The sequence below is a fragment of the Scatophagus argus genome, chromosome 2 (assembly GCF_020382885.2).
Source record: "Scatophagus argus isolate fScaArg1 chromosome 2, fScaArg1.pri, whole genome shotgun sequence".
Lineage (NCBI taxonomy): Eukaryota > Metazoa > Chordata > Actinopteri > Scatophagidae > Scatophagus > Scatophagus argus.
Genome location: NC_058494.1, coordinates 12,988,043 through 13,006,589, shown reverse-complemented (window position 1 = coordinate 13,006,589; position 18,547 = coordinate 12,988,043). Strand labels below are relative to the sequence as shown.

Below are 18,547 nucleotides of genomic sequence, written 5' to 3'. Positions count from 1 at the left end.
TCAACCATCCTCCATGTCACGCTCATGTCTGCCCAAAAAACTAAAAGGCTGTGATGCCCTGCATGCTGTGCTGGACTCAGCAGGAGGGCAGAAAGACCTCAGAGCTAAATATAAGAACGAAGGAGATGAATAAAAGATGGACAACTACAACTCGAGGAGACAGAGCAACAGATTGCTTAATCGTTATCTCATATGGTTGACATAAAAGCTATCAGCGAACACTAGGTGGACTGATTCAACACACACACACACCAAACACACACGCATGCAAGCGCGCACACACACACACACACTTACACAGCTCAGTCCAAATCTGCTGCTACACGTAGTTCTGCCGTGGTGTGGACAACACAAATCACAGAGTCTGATCTGATTTAATGACAGATACACGTGTAATATTTTGTGTATTTTGAGTGTGTTACTGCGAGACTCTCCTGGAGAGGTGCTGACACCCTTGACATGCTTGTTGGGCCTTTCAGTGGACAATAGTTACAGACAGGGAGGCAATATATGCACATACAATTCAAATAATTAGTCACAGTTAAGGTCGCCGTAAAGTGACATGCTGAAATTATGGCTGAATTCTCTCTCTGGGGAACCAGTCACGTCACATCCCTCCTGGCTCAGACTCCACATCCACGCAAACACACACACCTACATACAAAAAAAAGGTTTGACTTTCATTTTTTATTTTATATAACAAAAGAACTAGAAAATACAAATGAAAAAAGGCCAGTATTTTCATGCTCTGAGACCAAATGTACTTATTTTACAAGACAACAGCACCAAAAGTAGGGTTGCCAGTGCCTCAGACAGTGTTAAAATGTCTTTTGAACTCTAATTTTATATGATTTTAGATATGGCAAAACAAGCATCCACAGAATATATAATTATGCAGTAAAAAAAAACTCAAGATTTCATATGGTTACGGTCAGGGTCGTCCTGAACAGGATTCCATTGAGAATTAGCAAACAGCCTAGAAAAAAAAATGTGAGAGTTCAAATAGGCTGTTAAGTCTTACATTGCAGGATTGTTTAAAGGCCCTACACACTGACATGGGTGTTTCCATTTACTCTAATTAGACTTGTAGCCAGCCTCCAATCAGGTGAGAGAAGTGAAAACACCTGTTGGGGTACTATGGATCCAGATCGCTCAAATATAAACATCAGTTCTAGTGGTATAAACCTTTTTCAAAGCATTTTGGCTTGTCACAGAAGGAAAAACACAAGTGAAACTACTTCATTAATAATGACTCCAGTCATTATCACAGTCACAGCTCACAGTGAGTTCCATTAAGTGTCCCAGTAAGCAGTAAGGCAACAAGCACAACAACATGCTCACCTGAATGGAATGAAGTCACATACAGTGTCATTAAGTACACCTGTGCTTTTGCTGCTTAGACAACCTAAGCTTTCCTCTGTCCAGCTGACACTTACTAAACAGAATGACTGAAACTTAAACAAGCATGCAGAGAATTAGTAACCATGATGTACTGAACAACATCAACAAGGAGGATAACTGCGAAGCTGTGGCCGTATAAATTACAAGTACATTCATTCACAGATGAAAGATGCAGTATTATATTTCTGTTTCTCTGGTAATCTCATTTGGACACAGGGTTTTTTAATCTTTATCTTTTATCTTTATTGCCATGTTTTGTAATTTTTAAATAATTTCTTATTGAAATTCAAGTTGTACATTGATAAATTATTATAAAAATTGCATTATATTTATTACGTTAAACAAACCAGAACTAATGGCTACTAGATTCCCATATAATACACTGGAGAATGTGTGTTCGGATGACAAAGGTAAAAACTACAAGGCCGTATCAAAGAGAAACCAGTGCTTACAGTCTGGAGACTGAAATTAGCCTACTGCTATGCTGCTTGGGTGTGTGAATGATGAACACTGGTAACTTGTTCTGTTCAGGATGAGGTTTCAAACTTTCACTTCTTCGAAACCATTAAGCGGTGTACACATAGTAGTTAGAATACATAATACTCAGGCTCAGACTCTTGAGCCCGACTCAGCAAACAAAGTCATAGTCCACTGAGATACCTCAGAGAGATACCTGGTCTCCTCACCTGCAGGGGGAAATGAGACTTTCTGCACAGGTCTCGCATCATGACTTCATGACAATCCAACTTTTGATGAAGCTTTGCTATTGTTCAAACAAAATCCAATCACTGCTGCATTCACTTTGAACAAAGAGCTACTTTTTGGCATCTCTGAAAACTTCTCCAAGGATGGCTCTCTACGGAATATATAATGAGGTAAAAACACAAAGCCCAAAAAGCATGTGTGACAGTTTTGTTTCCGAACTCCACCTCAGCCCACTTCCAAACTTGGCATTGTCTTCACTTTTGTTAATATAAAAGCTCATTATCCTTTAAATCACTGCAAAGCGACAGCCATTTGAATAGGTGAAAACAAAACAATTTTGGCAGGACTTCTCACTTAAGGTAAACAATAACTGATTGATGTGTAAATATAAAAAGAAGGAGGTGCCTCTGCCACAGACAGAGCAAAGACTTGACCAGCTTATCATTTGTAATGGATAGTTTAGAAGGCCTGAAAGTGAGATACAGAGATTGGAAAAGGGATTCACTGGCACCCGGGGACCAAGCGATGCAGCGGGGGCTATTTGCACTCGACTTCAATTTCCATGTTGTGCTGGTGAGCATCAGTTTCATTCAGTGTGGGTGGCAGAATGAACAAAGACAATGCAAAACTTATTCTGAATACTGCTTAGATGGACTGCATATGATTTTGGGCTGGATTATTTTATAAATCTTTGGCAATCTATGATTCTACAGGTCTACCGAGCAATAATTTCTAACACTGAATCAAATGACAGTCTTCTTTCATTTTTCTCTGCATGGATTTGTGTATGTCGCACAGACAAAAGAAACAAAAACGTGTTATTGTTATTTAAACCACAATGGCCTCATTTCACATGTGGATATCATTTCTCATTTGTACACCACAAGCCGAGCGGCGAGAATATCTCTCTCTCTCTTTCTCTCCATTTCGCCCTCCTTTCTCCATCTTTTCTCTGCAGGACAATGGAGAACAATCCCCAGACCCTCAGAGACAGAGGTTACAAGCATCACCATGGAAACCCTGGCCTCATTCCCCCCCAATCAACATGTGGGAACAGGGAACTTTTTCATCACTCACAGCTTGGCCTAAAAATGAACAGAGAAGATAATCACCAGAGCCATTCATGTTTGCCTGAAGCATTTGGCACAATGTCCCTTTGTCAGTGCCCAAGGCTCATGTATGTGTGCATTTTTCAGTGCATTCCTGAATACACTGAAGGTACATTCCAATGTTTTACCTTGCAGTTTAGCCATACTGTGATAGCTATTATGCATCCTTCCTCATATACATTCAATTTAGCCGAGGACAAAAAGTGCCAAGAAAGAAAGAAATCCATTTAAGATGGGTAAGTAAGAGTAGTAGGCTGACATTGATTGTGGGTGAAGAAGAGAGGAATATGAGCCGGACACGAAGACTTTGGCTTTGATATTTCATTCTCTTTGCATAATAAAATAAAATCAGGGCTTTTTTGCATGCATGAAAAGGCACATTGCACCATAAGCAGGTCAGCAAACTCTTAGCCAGACCTGAGAAAAGAGGACTCAACTGAGCAAGAATGAGAGAGAGAGAAAAAAAAAACCCAGAAACTGCACTGTGTGTATGTCTGACAAAGCCAGTCGCTGTATACATTCTGTGCAGGCCTATACTGGGGATACAGACAGTGAAAACACAGGGAGAGACGGAAAGAGCACTGAGTGCACCGTGCCTCTTTATTTAGCACCCAGGGAATAATGAATACCACCACACCGTTGTTCCAGCTATCGTCTGCCAAAAATAGAAGCGGAGGCCGGCCGCAGCAAAACAAGTGAATACTAATATTCAGAAGCACTAAGCTGTTCAATTGTCACACTGGGTGCAATTCAAAAAAACGAATGCCAACAGATCTAGGCCATATTCAACTGCCTCCTGTTGCTTGGGGACAAAATTACCGACAGCACCACACGCCCCTGGCAGTGTAATTGATTTCTAAGAATTACATAATGGTCCTGGTTTCAGAACTATGCCTGCTTCAGCATGAATAGCTGTATTTGCCTTGTTCTCTGAATTAAACACTGTAGTCTTAATTATAGATCAGATGCTTTCAGAGAAAGGTAGAAGGACAATGAACGGGTACATGGAGGTTGTGAAAAGTCCCAAATACAGCAAGAAAATGAGGAAAAGACTGAAGGAAATAATCAAGGACTTGAATTAAATGTTCTTTCTTTTGCCTTTTAAAATTAAGTTTACAAGTTTTATTTATTTTTTGTGTGAAGAGCCAGATGTTGGTGGTTCACAGGCACAAAGACTGAAATTTGCTATAGCCTATGAGCCAAATCCCAGAGGACTCACATGCCTTTGAGACTAAGAACTGAATTTTTTGTGGTGAGCATTCATAGTAACTTACACTGAGCCTGTTTCTATTATTACACCCTAAAATGAGCAACATTTCAGGTTTGGCAGTGAAGCTTTTTCCAGTGTACTGAGCAACTATTCTGGGTGTTTCTGAGGTGTAAAAACAGTGAAGGTCACTTTGAAAAGAATATGTTCTCCCTTTCCGTTTATTCCTGCTCTGAGAGGTCAAATGGGTACGTATCCCCACCATCAGCAGAGCTCGGCATCATCACATCACAAGAGCAGCAAATCCGTGGGTGTTTTGTCTCAATGAGACCGCCGCGCTTTCTGCGCTCAGTCAAACAAAGTCTCACCAGGGCCTGTGTGCGCACACACATAAACTTGGAGGGCAGTCAACGACAGCCACATTGTCAAATTAGAGATATTCATGGTGCTGACTGTATCGGTGATGTCACAGCCAACAACAAGACAGCTTGCTAGTCTTTCACAGTTTACTATAATTTATGATATGTGTGATGTGCGTGTGTGTGTGTGTGTGCATGTGTGTGGACAACACTATATGCACACGGCAAAGCCCGAGACAAGAACAGATTGCTTCTCTGACTGTCTTGGGATCCTGCATAGCTGCATTTCCCCTCCTACTGTACAACTTTCCTATGCTGCTGTCTTCCCATCCTCCCTGCCTGCCTCTACCTGCTGCACCACTGCAGGACATGAAACATGCAGGATGCTGTAAAGCCACCAAGACTCTCTCAAACAGTGTAAGCAATACAAGCTTCAAGCAAATCAGAGCCCAACAGGGCTCCCCTACATCCCAGTGTGAGACAGATTTATAATGCCTTTGTAAAGGCATGCTGCAACTGCAAAAAATATTCATCCAAGAGGTCAAAAAATCCCATTGCTGCTTACTGGCACCCAATATAAATTTTTTGTGTTGTATGTCATTTACCTTCCAGTGCTGGACATTTGGTTGACATGATGACAGGGACTTGTTTTCACTGCGACCTGAGATCCTCAGACATCTCTCCTCAGAGCCCTCACCTCAGTTTGGGACTCAGTGCTGTGTGATCAGTGAAACGTTTCTCCAGTGCAGCCACTGTAAATCTCTTTGGCTCCATGCCTCTGGCAGAGACACAGTTTCCCTCCAGAGATCTTTACACTCCACTCCCAACATGAAAACATATGTTGTTATCAAAGTGCTGCTGATTCCCCATGGCACGCATTCATGCAAGACCTTACTGAGGCGCTCCTGTACAGCTTGCTGGAGAGTGAGTGGGAGTTTGGCTTGCTGTGTGCGATTGTATATTTGTGGGTGTGTGTATATGTTTGTCCGCGCGTGTGTGTGTGTAGGTGGGGGGTTGTAGTTTTAAAGCAAGCAAAAGAATCTGAAATCACTATCACACTGGGAGAGAGTGGGTGCTGGTGTGTGGATGGACGAGCTGTTATAGCCGCAAAACATGAGAACAAAAAAGCAGGAGAGGCAGGCTGGCCTGGAGGTAGAGAGACTGACTAATAACCAAAAGGCTGCAGATTCCAACCATATCGCTGACACACTCTTTTATTTCTGCTCCAAAATAAATCACTGTGATCATAATTATTAGTCACAATCAGGAAAAAAAATGTTCTTATTGTAATTTAGATGAGACAAAACAACTACTGAAGGCTTGAGAGGTACCTCTAAAATGTTTGAAGCTTCGCCTTTGTTGAAGTGCCGGGAAATATTGTGCTGTGAAATGGCTTGAACTGACAAGGGTTACAAAGAATTCACACAGTGACCAATTTTCATGATGTTTGTGATTGTGAAGCTTTCAAACCCACAGGATAATTCCCCTGTCCACTGTCACCATATGCTCACTGCTGCTCATCCTTAAACTTTTGCAAAAACGTGGCTAAAACTGCCTTTTCTCAATCAAACTTAACAAGGAGGTGTGTGTTGGTTTGCAAGAATCCTCTGTAGAACCACTCTGGCATGGCTCATGCTTGTCTAACCAATCAACACCAGGCCAGCCACCAGGCTAGCCACTGAGACTGTGACCAGTACAAGAGTCATGTTAGTCCTTCCTTTCACCAAAACTGACCAGCACCAAGAGCCAAAAACAGGGTGTGATTTTCAGAATCAGAATCAGAATCAGAATTCCTTTATTTATCCCTGGAGGGAAATTCTTGTTCTTACAGAGCCAAAGCAGATAATGTATGAACACTGACCAGTGACATGTAAGTCTAAACAGTCTGTGACAGCAAAACTGCAGGCAGAAGTCTGGTTATGGGGTTACTTCACTAAGGTAACAGGCAAAATATGACTCCTCTGTTTGCAAAGACTGTGCAACAGTATGAACATCTGTATAGATCAAGTCTGATAAAACTGAACTCCCCTGCTCCCTTACAAGGTTATATAAGGCTCCCTTATAAGGTTGACCCTGAGTGTATTTAGCCTTAAGATGATGTCATTTTGGCTCATATGATTAGAACAGAATAGACGAACATTAGAGAGCTGAATCATGTTACTGGAATGATCACTTCTGGAATGTATTGTAGTGACCATTAATCCAAGCCTCTGAACTCTGTGATGAAGGAAGCTACAAACTTTTGACAATCACCTTTTAATTGGACAGCAGGCTTTCATTTCTTTATGTTTTCAGTCCTGTCAGTATGCTAACATTAGCAGCTACAAAGTGTTGTCACTCTTGCTGTCTTGCTGAACACTTAACACTCGCACACTTCATATATCAATGTCAGCTGGCATCTTTGGCTGACCCGAAGCCTGCAAAATGACCATCAACATGTCTAATTTTTAGTATGCCAGTGAGTCAGTGAACGAACTGACCTAAGCTGCAGTTGGAGAGACAAACACATCTCTAACTGAGACTAAAAATAATCTATACATAAATGCTGTCTGACTGAGAGGAGACGCTAATTCAGTTATCGTCTCAAACCACATTTCTAATCAGCTGGCTGGCTCAAGGGGCTACACACGTTCACATCAGCTGTTAGCAACTGCTCTGAGTCATGCCTACACGCACATACACAAACATTCACACAGACATGCAAATGCTCACATTTTCATATATCAACACACATGTATCAATGTAACTGCTGCTCCATGTCCCATTCACTTTTTCTTTCATGCACACAAACACAGTCATAGCAATGAATTTTTTTTTTTTTTTTTTTTTTTTTAAAAAAAGATGATTAAATGTTCTTTAGCTTGTGGACCCGAAACAAAACAAAATGCGACAGCAGCAGAGCAAGACAGAAACACGGATGGGTGGGAATGAATATTGAGCCACTGCCATGGATCTTCTCCCAACTCTCAGCACAGTGAGGCAAATGCATTGTTGATCCTGAAGCGCCAAATTCAGCCAGAGCTACCAGACATGATTTCACAGACAGCCATAACCCTGTCTCACATGATGAAGGTCTAGAGAAATTAATTTCAAGAGGAACACTGGTCTGTCTGTCTATCTGTTCCAAACCAACTTGGTTGACAACACCCGAAGGCACCTTTCAAGCATTTAGCGATGAGTTTTGAGATTAAAGTGTAAAGTTGAATGTTCATTGGTTTTAACAGTTTCAGCTGCATGGAGAAGCTGAACACTACAGTAAATGATGACCCAAACTCTCCTTGTTGCATTTAGTGCATTATAATCTGATAATTAGAACTGGTATCTGAAAATCAATGCACTTACAAAAATTATAAGATCAACCTATAAAACAACTAATGATAAATGAATAGCAGAGGTTTTGGTTATGGATAAAGACAATGTGAATTTGGCAGCTTCTCAAATTAAACACACATTCCAGCAGCACTGCACGCACCATCGACTTTTCCATACCAGAAAGTACACAGTCAGACTTTGGTAAACACTGTTATCACTCCTCCTTGTTATAAATATTGAAAGACTACAGAAGTATGGAAAAGGCAGAAAATGTATTTGGAATATAGCAGTTTGACCTGGTCCAAGTCCAACACACCAACACTGTAATAAAATATTCACATCTGTGTCTGCCTCAACTGCTGTGTGTATCTCTGAGCACAAACACCAGTACTAAAAACAAACAAATAAATAAAGTTTTGTGTAAAAACTAACTGAATTATCCCACCAGTCACGGCCATCTTTGCGATGTGTTTGTACTTTGTAGGGCACTCGGTTAAATTCAGCTGAAGCTATGATATCACAAGGTCTCCCAACAGCATCAATATCAAATGTTGATTTGAATTAAACAGCCGCAAACACTCACAGACACATTGTACGTAATTGCATAATTAATCAACAGGATTGTTACAAAATGTCTGTTTTCTGCTCACCTCCAGTTGATCCTTGAATGAATGCTGTTTGTGTTGTGGGGTTGTGGCTAGTTAGGGTTTGTTTGTCCTTTTGTGTGTGTGTCTATTAAGTGCGTTATGTGCCGAAGGAGTCCACACTTTAAGCGGCTGGTATCAGCTTGATATTTTAGGTCTCCTGCAGGAGGAGATGACGTCTCCCACTGAGTGTGCGAATTAGGCGAGCCAATGTTGACATAGCTGTTGGCTGCTTCAGCAGACAGCCAGATCCACTCTCGTCTTTTAGAGAAAGCCTGCCACCACAGCATTTGAACAGCAGTCATATCAGCACAGGCCAGGTTTTAAAAGTGAGCATGTGTGCGTCATACACCTGAGAGTTTGTCAGCACCATCTGAGGAGTGGAAATTTGTTAATTTCAGCTCACCTTTTGATTAAACAGCTCCAAAAAGTCACTCAAGCTGTGACAAAAATCTTTAGTCTTTTGTCAAAGGAACAGTGTGAGGATAGCAGCATAGCAGAGGATGAATGAGGTCAAACAGACAAGATGGTGGAAGAGAGAGACAGAAGAAACACAAAGGATAGATAAACCTGAAGACTAGAGAAGGAAGTACAGATAAGAAGAGAATTTAAAGGCCACAGTGTGACAGGAGGATGTTAAGAAAAATACTATATCTCATACAGTTATCATTCTCTATAATACTGATGGGGCAAAAAAATAAAGTCTGGACTGACAGTGGCACCAGCGAAAAGGTTATTTTTCAGTTAAAGGGTTTATACTCCATACAGTGGCCATTTTAACACATTTTGACTCATCTCATCAGGCTCAGCTCCAGGGTGGGCAAAAATCACCCTCAGGCACTGATATGATTAGTGTGATTTGTAGTCTTAAATATTACAAACCTAAAACTTTAAAAATAGTAAATAAAGCAACTTTATTTTGACTTAAACAATGCACAGGTTCAGCTTAGCATGACGAAATCTGAGACAAGCCTGACAGAGTTGATCTTGACATGCTGAGTATGAAAGGTCCCATGTTAAGCAATGTAAAGAAAACTAAAAGCTTCATCATTTTGATTACATAGCTATGGCTGCAATTAACAATTTCACAATTTCTGTCAGATTATCACATATTTTACAATCATGTAAGAAAGAAAAGCAAAAATTCTTAGATTTGAGAAGCTGGAAGAAGCAAAGATTTGACATTTGTGCTTAATTAATTACTTTTATGTCGATGGCCTGCTAATTTACAAGACAACTCCAGTAGCTGGTAAAAACAGTGGCAGCACTTTGCCTCTCTATGTTTTAGCTCAGACCTTACAGTAAAGGAGAGAGTGGGAGAGGAGAGAGAGGGAACGAGAAGATGAGACATTGTCAGAGCGACATGGAGACTGACTCAGAGGGACAACATAGCGGTCGAGAGGAGGGGAGGACTGAAAGAATCGCTGTCCGTGCAGTAACTAGGCTGACTCACCTCTATTCTTTCAGCTCCGGACGGCTGCTGTTAATACAGCCTTTTCAAAGCTGGCTTATGGTAACAAGGCAGCCCGGGAGATAACAGTGGAAACCACAGACATTTTAACCCCCTCCCCTTTTGCTTCTCATCCTCTGCTTCCCCGCACTGCACTCCATCAGCCATCATTTCCCCTCTCCAAAAGCTCTGCTTGGCGCATTAACTCTGACTCGTCTGTGCTTTGATTGCCCTCCCTGATATTTATTTGCTGTGCTAATTGCGAAGACTGAAAGCAAATAGCTTCACTGTACTTTACACTGATCTCAGGCCTAAACCTATCTGAAGGCCACTGCATGTAGTCACTCCATTTCATGCAGTGCCGAGTGCGGCCAGACCCGCCATGCTTTGGCTGTTACTATGGAGATGCCAGTCGGGCCAAAACAAAGGCAGAGCAGAAACTAAACAGCCTCAGAGAAGAGCCTCTGGCAGAGCTCTGACAGCCAAATCTGGATTGGCAGCAGAGGCCACAGTCATATCTCTCTCTCTCTCTCATCTACAGACTGAATGTGTGAGTTCCCAAACAAATATTGACTTGGAGAAATAAATGGATTTACATGACTAATCAAGATGAAAGGGAGAGAATTCATTAGCCTCTAAAGCAGGTGGGTTTTATGAGATTGTGTGCACTTATTTTGATAGGAGCTGAGCTTTGATATGGCCACTACCAGAGTCTGTGGTGCTAACACAAAAAGAAAAAACAAAAAGAATGTATTTTTGACTCTGTACTTGGCATTCTGAATAAGACAGGGAGAGACATCTGACCAAAGGACAGAAGCTGTTAAAAACTCTTCTAAACTCCTTGTGAGATGTGACAAAGGCACTCACAATTTAAGATAAATGTAGTAACAAAAACACAGCAGAAATTAACCATGAATGAAAAGGTGATCTTTTATTTCCCACTCTCTCTGTTTCACACAACCACTCTTCAAGCCTTAATGCCTGCTGTGTCTGTTTTTCTTAAACTCTTTATCTTCTACTGCAAAATCTGCCACACTGGCATATTAACACTTAAGCCTTGCTAAAAATAATGGGAAACACACATACACCTACGCAGAGTCGACCGCAATCTCAAATGTCACATTGCAAATAACAAGCTGATTAATCTAACACTCAAATCAGTCACAAACAAAACAAAAGTCTGTCTGGTTCTCTTACCAGCCCTTTTCACATGTCTTTTATCATCTCTGTTCACTGCATTATATGAGCAAATACGAAACTAAATCACTTGAGTGATATATAAATATGTTTTTTTGAAGTAAGGTCACTGAGGACAACAATGAACAATGGAGAGAAGGTGACAGGAACTGGTCAGACTGCATCACAGATACCAGTCATGTCCCACAGGCCTGCGGGCGCAAGGAAGATACGACCATATAAGGAACAAAAACTTGTAAAGGGTGTGGTGGAAGTTAGACTGAACAATGAACCTGCAGGATAGACTCTGTTTACTTGGAAAAAAAAACCCCAAAAAACAAAAAAGAGAGAGCAGATTCACATCTCCTTTCATTTTGCACCAGCAGGACCAGTTCTCAATGCTGATCACACCAGACAGACTTGAATTTCCCTCGGAATTAATAAAGTATCTATCTATCTATCTATCTATCTATCTATCTATCTACAGACCATAATGAGTATGAAAAACATTAACAAAATTCCTCTTTGGATTTGAGTCAAATTGGTTATTATTTTTTTTATTCCACGGTGACAATGTGAGGGAGGAATAGCCAACAGGTATCTTACATCCAATCTTCAGTAGGTCTCTCTCATCACAACCCTCACCAGACATCCACCCTACATGTTCACATTTTAGGTAGTTTTTCTCTGCTGTGTGTTCAAGTGTTCATTATTCAGATAAGTCTGGACAATTAGTGACCTGACACTGTAAAAAGGGGATGTGATGTCATGATTGACAGCTGAGGGCTACTCCTGATTAAGTGGTTGGGCATGTGAGTGTAAACTTGATAGAGCAGCTCCACTGGCTGATCCCTACTGTGCAGACTCTGGCTCCAAAACATCATCAGTCCAAGATTGCAGCACTCAGAGATGCAGTATTTTTTTGCAGAGTCACAGGAAGTGGAGACACATCACCCATCTTTATATATGTCAGTGGATCAGGCACAAACAAGATTGGGAAGTCAGAAACATACAGAGACTCAAACTAATGCAACATTGGTTTAGTAATTTTGTGAGATTGGTAGTTAATAACCAAAATATTGAATATTAAGCCTTATCCTTTACAGTTTACATGCTACCCTCATGTTTCAAAGTAGAAATTACCAAAAGATGACACTAGCTTGCTCCAATCAAGGCCACAGTATTAGCACACATATTCAGGTTAATTTAATATATGAGCCTGTGTGTTTGTATGAAACAGTGAGAGTGATTTTCTTTATTCCCAGGACCCCCAAACGCACCTTTTAATCCACTGGAGACCTAGAATTTACTTTCATCTCTTTAAAGGTGGGCCTAATAAAAAAGAATATCAAATTATGGAATATGAAAGTCATTAAATTCAACATTTGTGCAGAGCTCTTTCAGAAAGGCTTTTCTTTCATGCTCAGAACGTAGGAGCTAAACTCTGCAGCATTTATAGTCTAACTTCCATTGACTTCCCATAGTCCTCAATTCACCCTAATCTTCGTTAAAGGAACCTCTCTAAAAACTCCCCTCCACGCTTTCTCCCAATCTGACTTTCATTCCCTCGCTTTCACTTGGTACAGACAGAAGTTTATCTTTCAGATGTTCTTGAACTATTTAAAGAAGGACATCCTTTGAAACATTAATGTATTTAATTAAATGTTTCCCAAGAAATGCTCTGAATATTTCATTCACGTAGTAGGATCCATTAAAATCCTTTTACAGTGAATGTCCTGCACCTGCACGTTGGTGGCTGCATCTCTGATGCCTACCTTGAGCTACTGTACTCAGCTGCATGTGTGTGTGTGTGTGTGTGTGTGTGTGTGTGTACCGACTGGATCCTGATCTAAAAGAAGATGGCAAGTGAAGAAAAAGTAAAGAACAAGAAAGAAGGGCACCCCATCTACTCGTGTCAAACATGCAAGAGGGAGTTTTAAAAGCACGTCTTCCATCCACTGTCACACATGAACACGCACATGTGCATATAGAACGACACTGGGAGGGTGTGAAGGAGGTGTAGAGGACAGGAAGTAGTCAGTCAGATGTACAGGCTGCCATCTCCTGAGCATGAATCAATCGCCGGCTAATGTTGCTGCCACTTATGGATCTCCTCTGTGTGAAACTGTTTAGCCCCCTGAGAGGACATGTTTAATTTTTCATAACCTCCCACAGAATGGCATTTCAGTCACAGCGCTCCTCCACAGGGCTGCTCCACCGCTGGATAGGAGCTCTCTGTTTCAGACTTCTCTACTCACAAACTGGGGTTACTGCTTTCCTCTGTGTTACTTAATTCTCTGAACAGAAATGTCATTCATGGGATCTGTGAATTCTACTACAGGTCAAACAGGCCAAACACGTCTATAGAGATTTTTAGTAGTCAATCAACACCAGTCTTGCTAAAGATGTCCGTTTCAGTTGTGTGGTGGTTGTTTTAAAGCCAGGGTTACAGAACAGTAAGAATCAGACTAGTTTTGTGGATAAGCAGGGTGGGATTCCTCTAACAGGTACATTATATAGACAAAAATATTGGGACAACTGACCATTACACCAACGGGGACTTTAACGACACTACATTCAAAAAACATAGAAATTCATATGGAGTTGCAGTTATAACAGCTTCCACTCTTCTACTGCATGAATTTTTGCCCATTCATGCAGTAGAGCAATGGTGAAGTCAGGCACTGATGTTGGACGAAAAAGCGTGGCTCGATTGATTTCAGTCCAACTCTTTCCCACACCTGAATTCTTGTTTGCAGGGCCCAGAGTACTACAGATGCAGATGCAAAAAAATAGTTTTAAGTTTTTTGCATGAAATCTGACAAATGATCTCAAGTGAAGTTACTTGTGCCAGCTTCAGTTGGGTCTTAAGTTCATTTATTCACTCATTTTCTATACCGCTTATCTGTCAGGGTCGCAGGGGGGCTGGAGCCTATCCCAGCTGACTACAGGTGAGAGGCCGGGTTCACCCTGGACTAGTCACCAGTCAGTCGCAGGACTGAGTCTAAAGTTTGAAAATTAAAAAAAAAAATTGGAGTGTGGAGTTAGAAAGAAGTGAGCTTACTAGACCTCTGCAAACCGCCACCCAATTCCGCTTGAGGCTAGGGGCTTGAGGCTTTAATAGCTGGCAGTGTGAGCAGCGAGTGTGACACAGAACCTCTTACTTTTCATTTTGGTGCCCATGTTAACAGGTTAGAGAAGTCGCACAGCTTGCCTGAGCAGCACGGCTCCAGCAGCACCTCATCTGGAGATATTGGTTCTCGCCTTTTCTTATTCTTTTAGTCTTTTAGTTATCATGTGTGCAGTTCTCAGCAAAAACACACCTGAAAATGATCTGTGGTTGGCCATATTGTCATCACACTGGCCCTTCACTGCAGTTTCATTGTATTATAGTAGTATAGCTGTTACATAGCTGCAGAATATGCCACAAGCATGCAAAAAATTATCAGGTGAAGGGCAGTATTTTTTCAGTGTGCTTTCTCTTCCTCTCTCTCTGAATGAGGGTAAAGGCAAATCACATCATCATCATTATTTAGGCTCGAAGACAAACGCCACAGAGAGAAATAAGGCTGGCTGAAGCAGTGCCGCAGCAGGAAGGCTGTCTGTGTGGACACACACATGAGAGCTGCAGCAGTTCAGGGATGCAGCCATCACATTCTGCTCATGCAACCAGTATGTCCTGCAACACACCCAAATCTGTGACTGCTTTGACATGAAACAGAAATGCGTTTAGTAAAAAGGATGATATTTCCGGTTCTGCTTCGACTTGCCCCAACTCTATCCTATTTAAGAGTTGACGATGAGGTGAATGGTCAAAACCTTTTTTAGAAAAGTTACTAATACTTGTTAGTAACCCGAAATATGAAGTGAAACAAAGTTGAACGAAAATGACTGAAACAGACATATTGACAAATTGACACAGAGGAAATAAAAAGGAGCTTCCTGGTGCTCTCGTGCTGACCTTTATTTCACTAAAATTCTTGGATCATTTTTTATTAGTTGCTTCCCCTACAATTAATACCTGAAATTGTTGGGTGGGGTCGTGAACTTTTTCGGTTTCTGAAGTGGGGCATGACAGAAAAACTTTGCAAAGCTGCTCTATGCTATAGCGAGTATTTGACTGGATGTGCACTTACAAAACAACGAGCGTTTCTTTTTCCTCTATCCAGCACTTTATTTCATTTAACTTCGTCTTTCTTTTAATTTGCTTCAGGTAATTTTTTGAAGAGATGAGACAATGTGCCAGAGAGCAACTTGGAGACTTAAATCAACATTAAGCAGTGGCAAGGGTGTCTCAGTCTCCAACTTTTCAAGTAAGTCAGAGCTTTTTCACAAGTGCCACAGTATAGGCAGTGTGTAGATAGTATCAATTCAGAGATGACACACAGGAATACCAAAGAGCTGTCAGAGCTGAGCATCTTCATTCAAAGGGCAAAGGAAAATGCAAAGTCAACAACATTGTTTCATCTCAATACACAAAGAAGCACAAACCCCATCTCTGCAGAAGTCTGACAGAGTTGCAGCAGAGGGGGAGTGACAGGGGAAGAAAAGACATACTCAGTCATTCAACCCTCACTGGCTGATAGATCGAGACATTACATCAGGAAAGAGGCTAAAAAAAAGACACTTGAACAGGCTAAGTGAATTATGAATGAAGCCGTGGAAAGAAAGAGAAGGCCGAAATATATGTTGAGAAATATTTTCAAAAAGCAGAAGTCCCCCTCACCCTCCAATCCTCCTCCTCCAAATGTGTAAATCCTATTACTGGAGTGGGATAGCACAGGGGGATTAGCTGACCCCATCCACTCTGCCCAGACTGTTTCACAGTGATAAAAATATAGAAACTCTTAGAATTACTACTAAAATAGACATTGTGGGTCTTACTTAAATATGTAAGTCATGTAATAACTGCAGAGAGGACCGTGAGAATCGTGAAGGCCTTCACAATAGTCAGAAGCCATCACAGCAACAACATTCTTTTCCAACATCAAACATTTCCCTCCTTAGCACTATTTGAAAAATGGCGCACTCCCTTTCTGTCAGGAGGAATTTGTGGCATCTCAGAAATGTCACTTGCAGTCAGTATCAGGCTGCTGGCTGCGTGCAGGGTGGTGGCTGTGGCAGGAGCTGAACTGCTTTGATGTAACCTGTGTGAGGTTGAAAGCAGGGAGCTGAGCAGAACAGCTTCACCTGGATGTGACACAAACACTAGGGGGGAAGGCAGGCGGTGTTTTTGCAACCGCGAAAGCAATAGCGTTGACCCATCTTGCCACTAGCTATTGAATACTAAAACTAACGGATGCTAAATCAAACAAATCTCTAAAACACGCAAAGTTAAACTATGAGCTGAAGCTAGCCTGCTACCTATCAACTGTCTAAAATCATGAACTAATCCACTGAATACCATAAACACAAAACTAACCATAAAATTAACAACAAAGTATCTATGCTAACATTATGATGACACAAGTCAGTCACAATATTAAATCCACGTAATCAATCCGCTGATAACTCTCAACGGTCAGTAAAGTGCTGGTTTTATTGGAGGAGGGAGGGGTGGGGTGGCGGTAGAGGGGCATGGATGTGATATCAGAGCATTAGTGTGCCGATGACTGACACAGAAACAGACACCAGATCAAGGACCCATCAGCCTCTCCCTGTCACCCTACCTGTCAACCTATTCATCTCATTTGTCAGCATTTTATCTCCATCCCACCCCCGCGACGAGAGTTATCACGCTCACTTTTTCTGTCCCTGTCAATACGAGGGCTTGCTCACTTCCCATCATCTACTGACCTGATTTCAAAGTCTATGCAGCAGCCAGGGGATTTTTTTTTCTCCTTCCCTCCACAGTCAAGTCTCCTGGGGCAAAGAGGCAGACCACTATCGACATTTAAAATGGAATAATGCATGCATAATGCCTTGGCGCTGGTGTTACATTAACAAGCCTCGTGTCCCACTACTGTCCATAGGGTAAGATGAATGACTTTTTAAATGCACTTGCTCAAAATCCTACTCATGGAGGGCCTGAGGTAAAAATGTAGCTGTGCTCCAGGTGTTCACGCAATGAATACTGAGAATTTTATGCCTCTCTGTTAACATGAAGTTTGATTTTATTGGTTTGAGCCAGACAGATCAGAATAGTTTAGCCAGTCTTCCACATATTTTCACAACTGCTGAGGCCAAAGGGAGAATGCAATGTACCCGTTCAGAGTGTGATTCTGACCTTTAATATCATGTAATCTGCCATGGCTCATAGCCAGTGGCAGCTTATGTTCAGCACTGCAACACTGGGTCAAGAAAATGCCTCTCTCACTTGACGCTATTGTTCCCTCTACTCTAACACTTGCTGGAAGACAAAAGCTGCCAGTTTGGCAACATATGAGCCAACGGAGACGACAGTAATCTAATCTTTTCAGTGCTTTACTAAACAAAACAACACTGCTTTCTTATTTATTTCAATATCCTCTGTCAAACTTGTCTATCACTGACAAAAAGAAAAGAATGGTGATTATTGTGAACAAAGCTGCAACAACGTTGAGGTCTCCTCTTAGCCCTAAGGAATGCTGCTGATGTGGTGCCAGTGAGGCAAAAAGGAAACCAAACAAGTTTAGCGAGATCCCATTGAAGGAAGGATTAACATTTCTGAACTGCCTTCGTGTGTGTTCACAGTCTTATGTAACGTTACTTGGGTGAAGCTGTCGAACTAGTTACACTACTCGCACAGCAGGTGTGCTGCATAACACAAGAACAAGCAACATTATACGCAAATCTGATTCTTTCCAAGAGTATATTTGGTGGTACAAGGCTTGCAGTAAATCGTAGCTTTTGGACGTTTATTTGGTTTTGCTTACTACTGTGTCAGAGAAGTTACATTTTATGGCCATTTGAAGGCTTTATTTAGTGTCAGATTGTACTTTAGTGTCTTATTTTATTTCTAATGTTTAGTAAATCTTAATCTCGATCTCTTTGAAGGGGGCCTCAAAGAGTAGTTGTCTATTTGGGTCTAGCTAATGGAAATCCAAATAAATCAATGAAACATCATTACATTCACACTCACATGGGACAACTTTTTGTGTCCTTAGCATCTAACATTTATGTCTTTGAATGACGTACAGCAGCACCAACACTGACACGTTCTAAATCGGTACATAAAAGTCCAACTAAGTTCACAACCCTAAAAA

At 41.3% G+C, this 18,547-nt stretch overlaps 1 protein-coding gene across 1 annotated transcript in view; it reads right to left on the bottom strand.

Moving 5' to 3' along the window:
- usp43a (ubiquitin specific peptidase 43a) overlaps positions 1-18,547 on the bottom strand; it is a 102,269-nt gene that overhangs the window by 70,157 nt on the left and 13,565 nt on the right. The gene's annotated exons all lie outside the window — the stretch shown is intronic.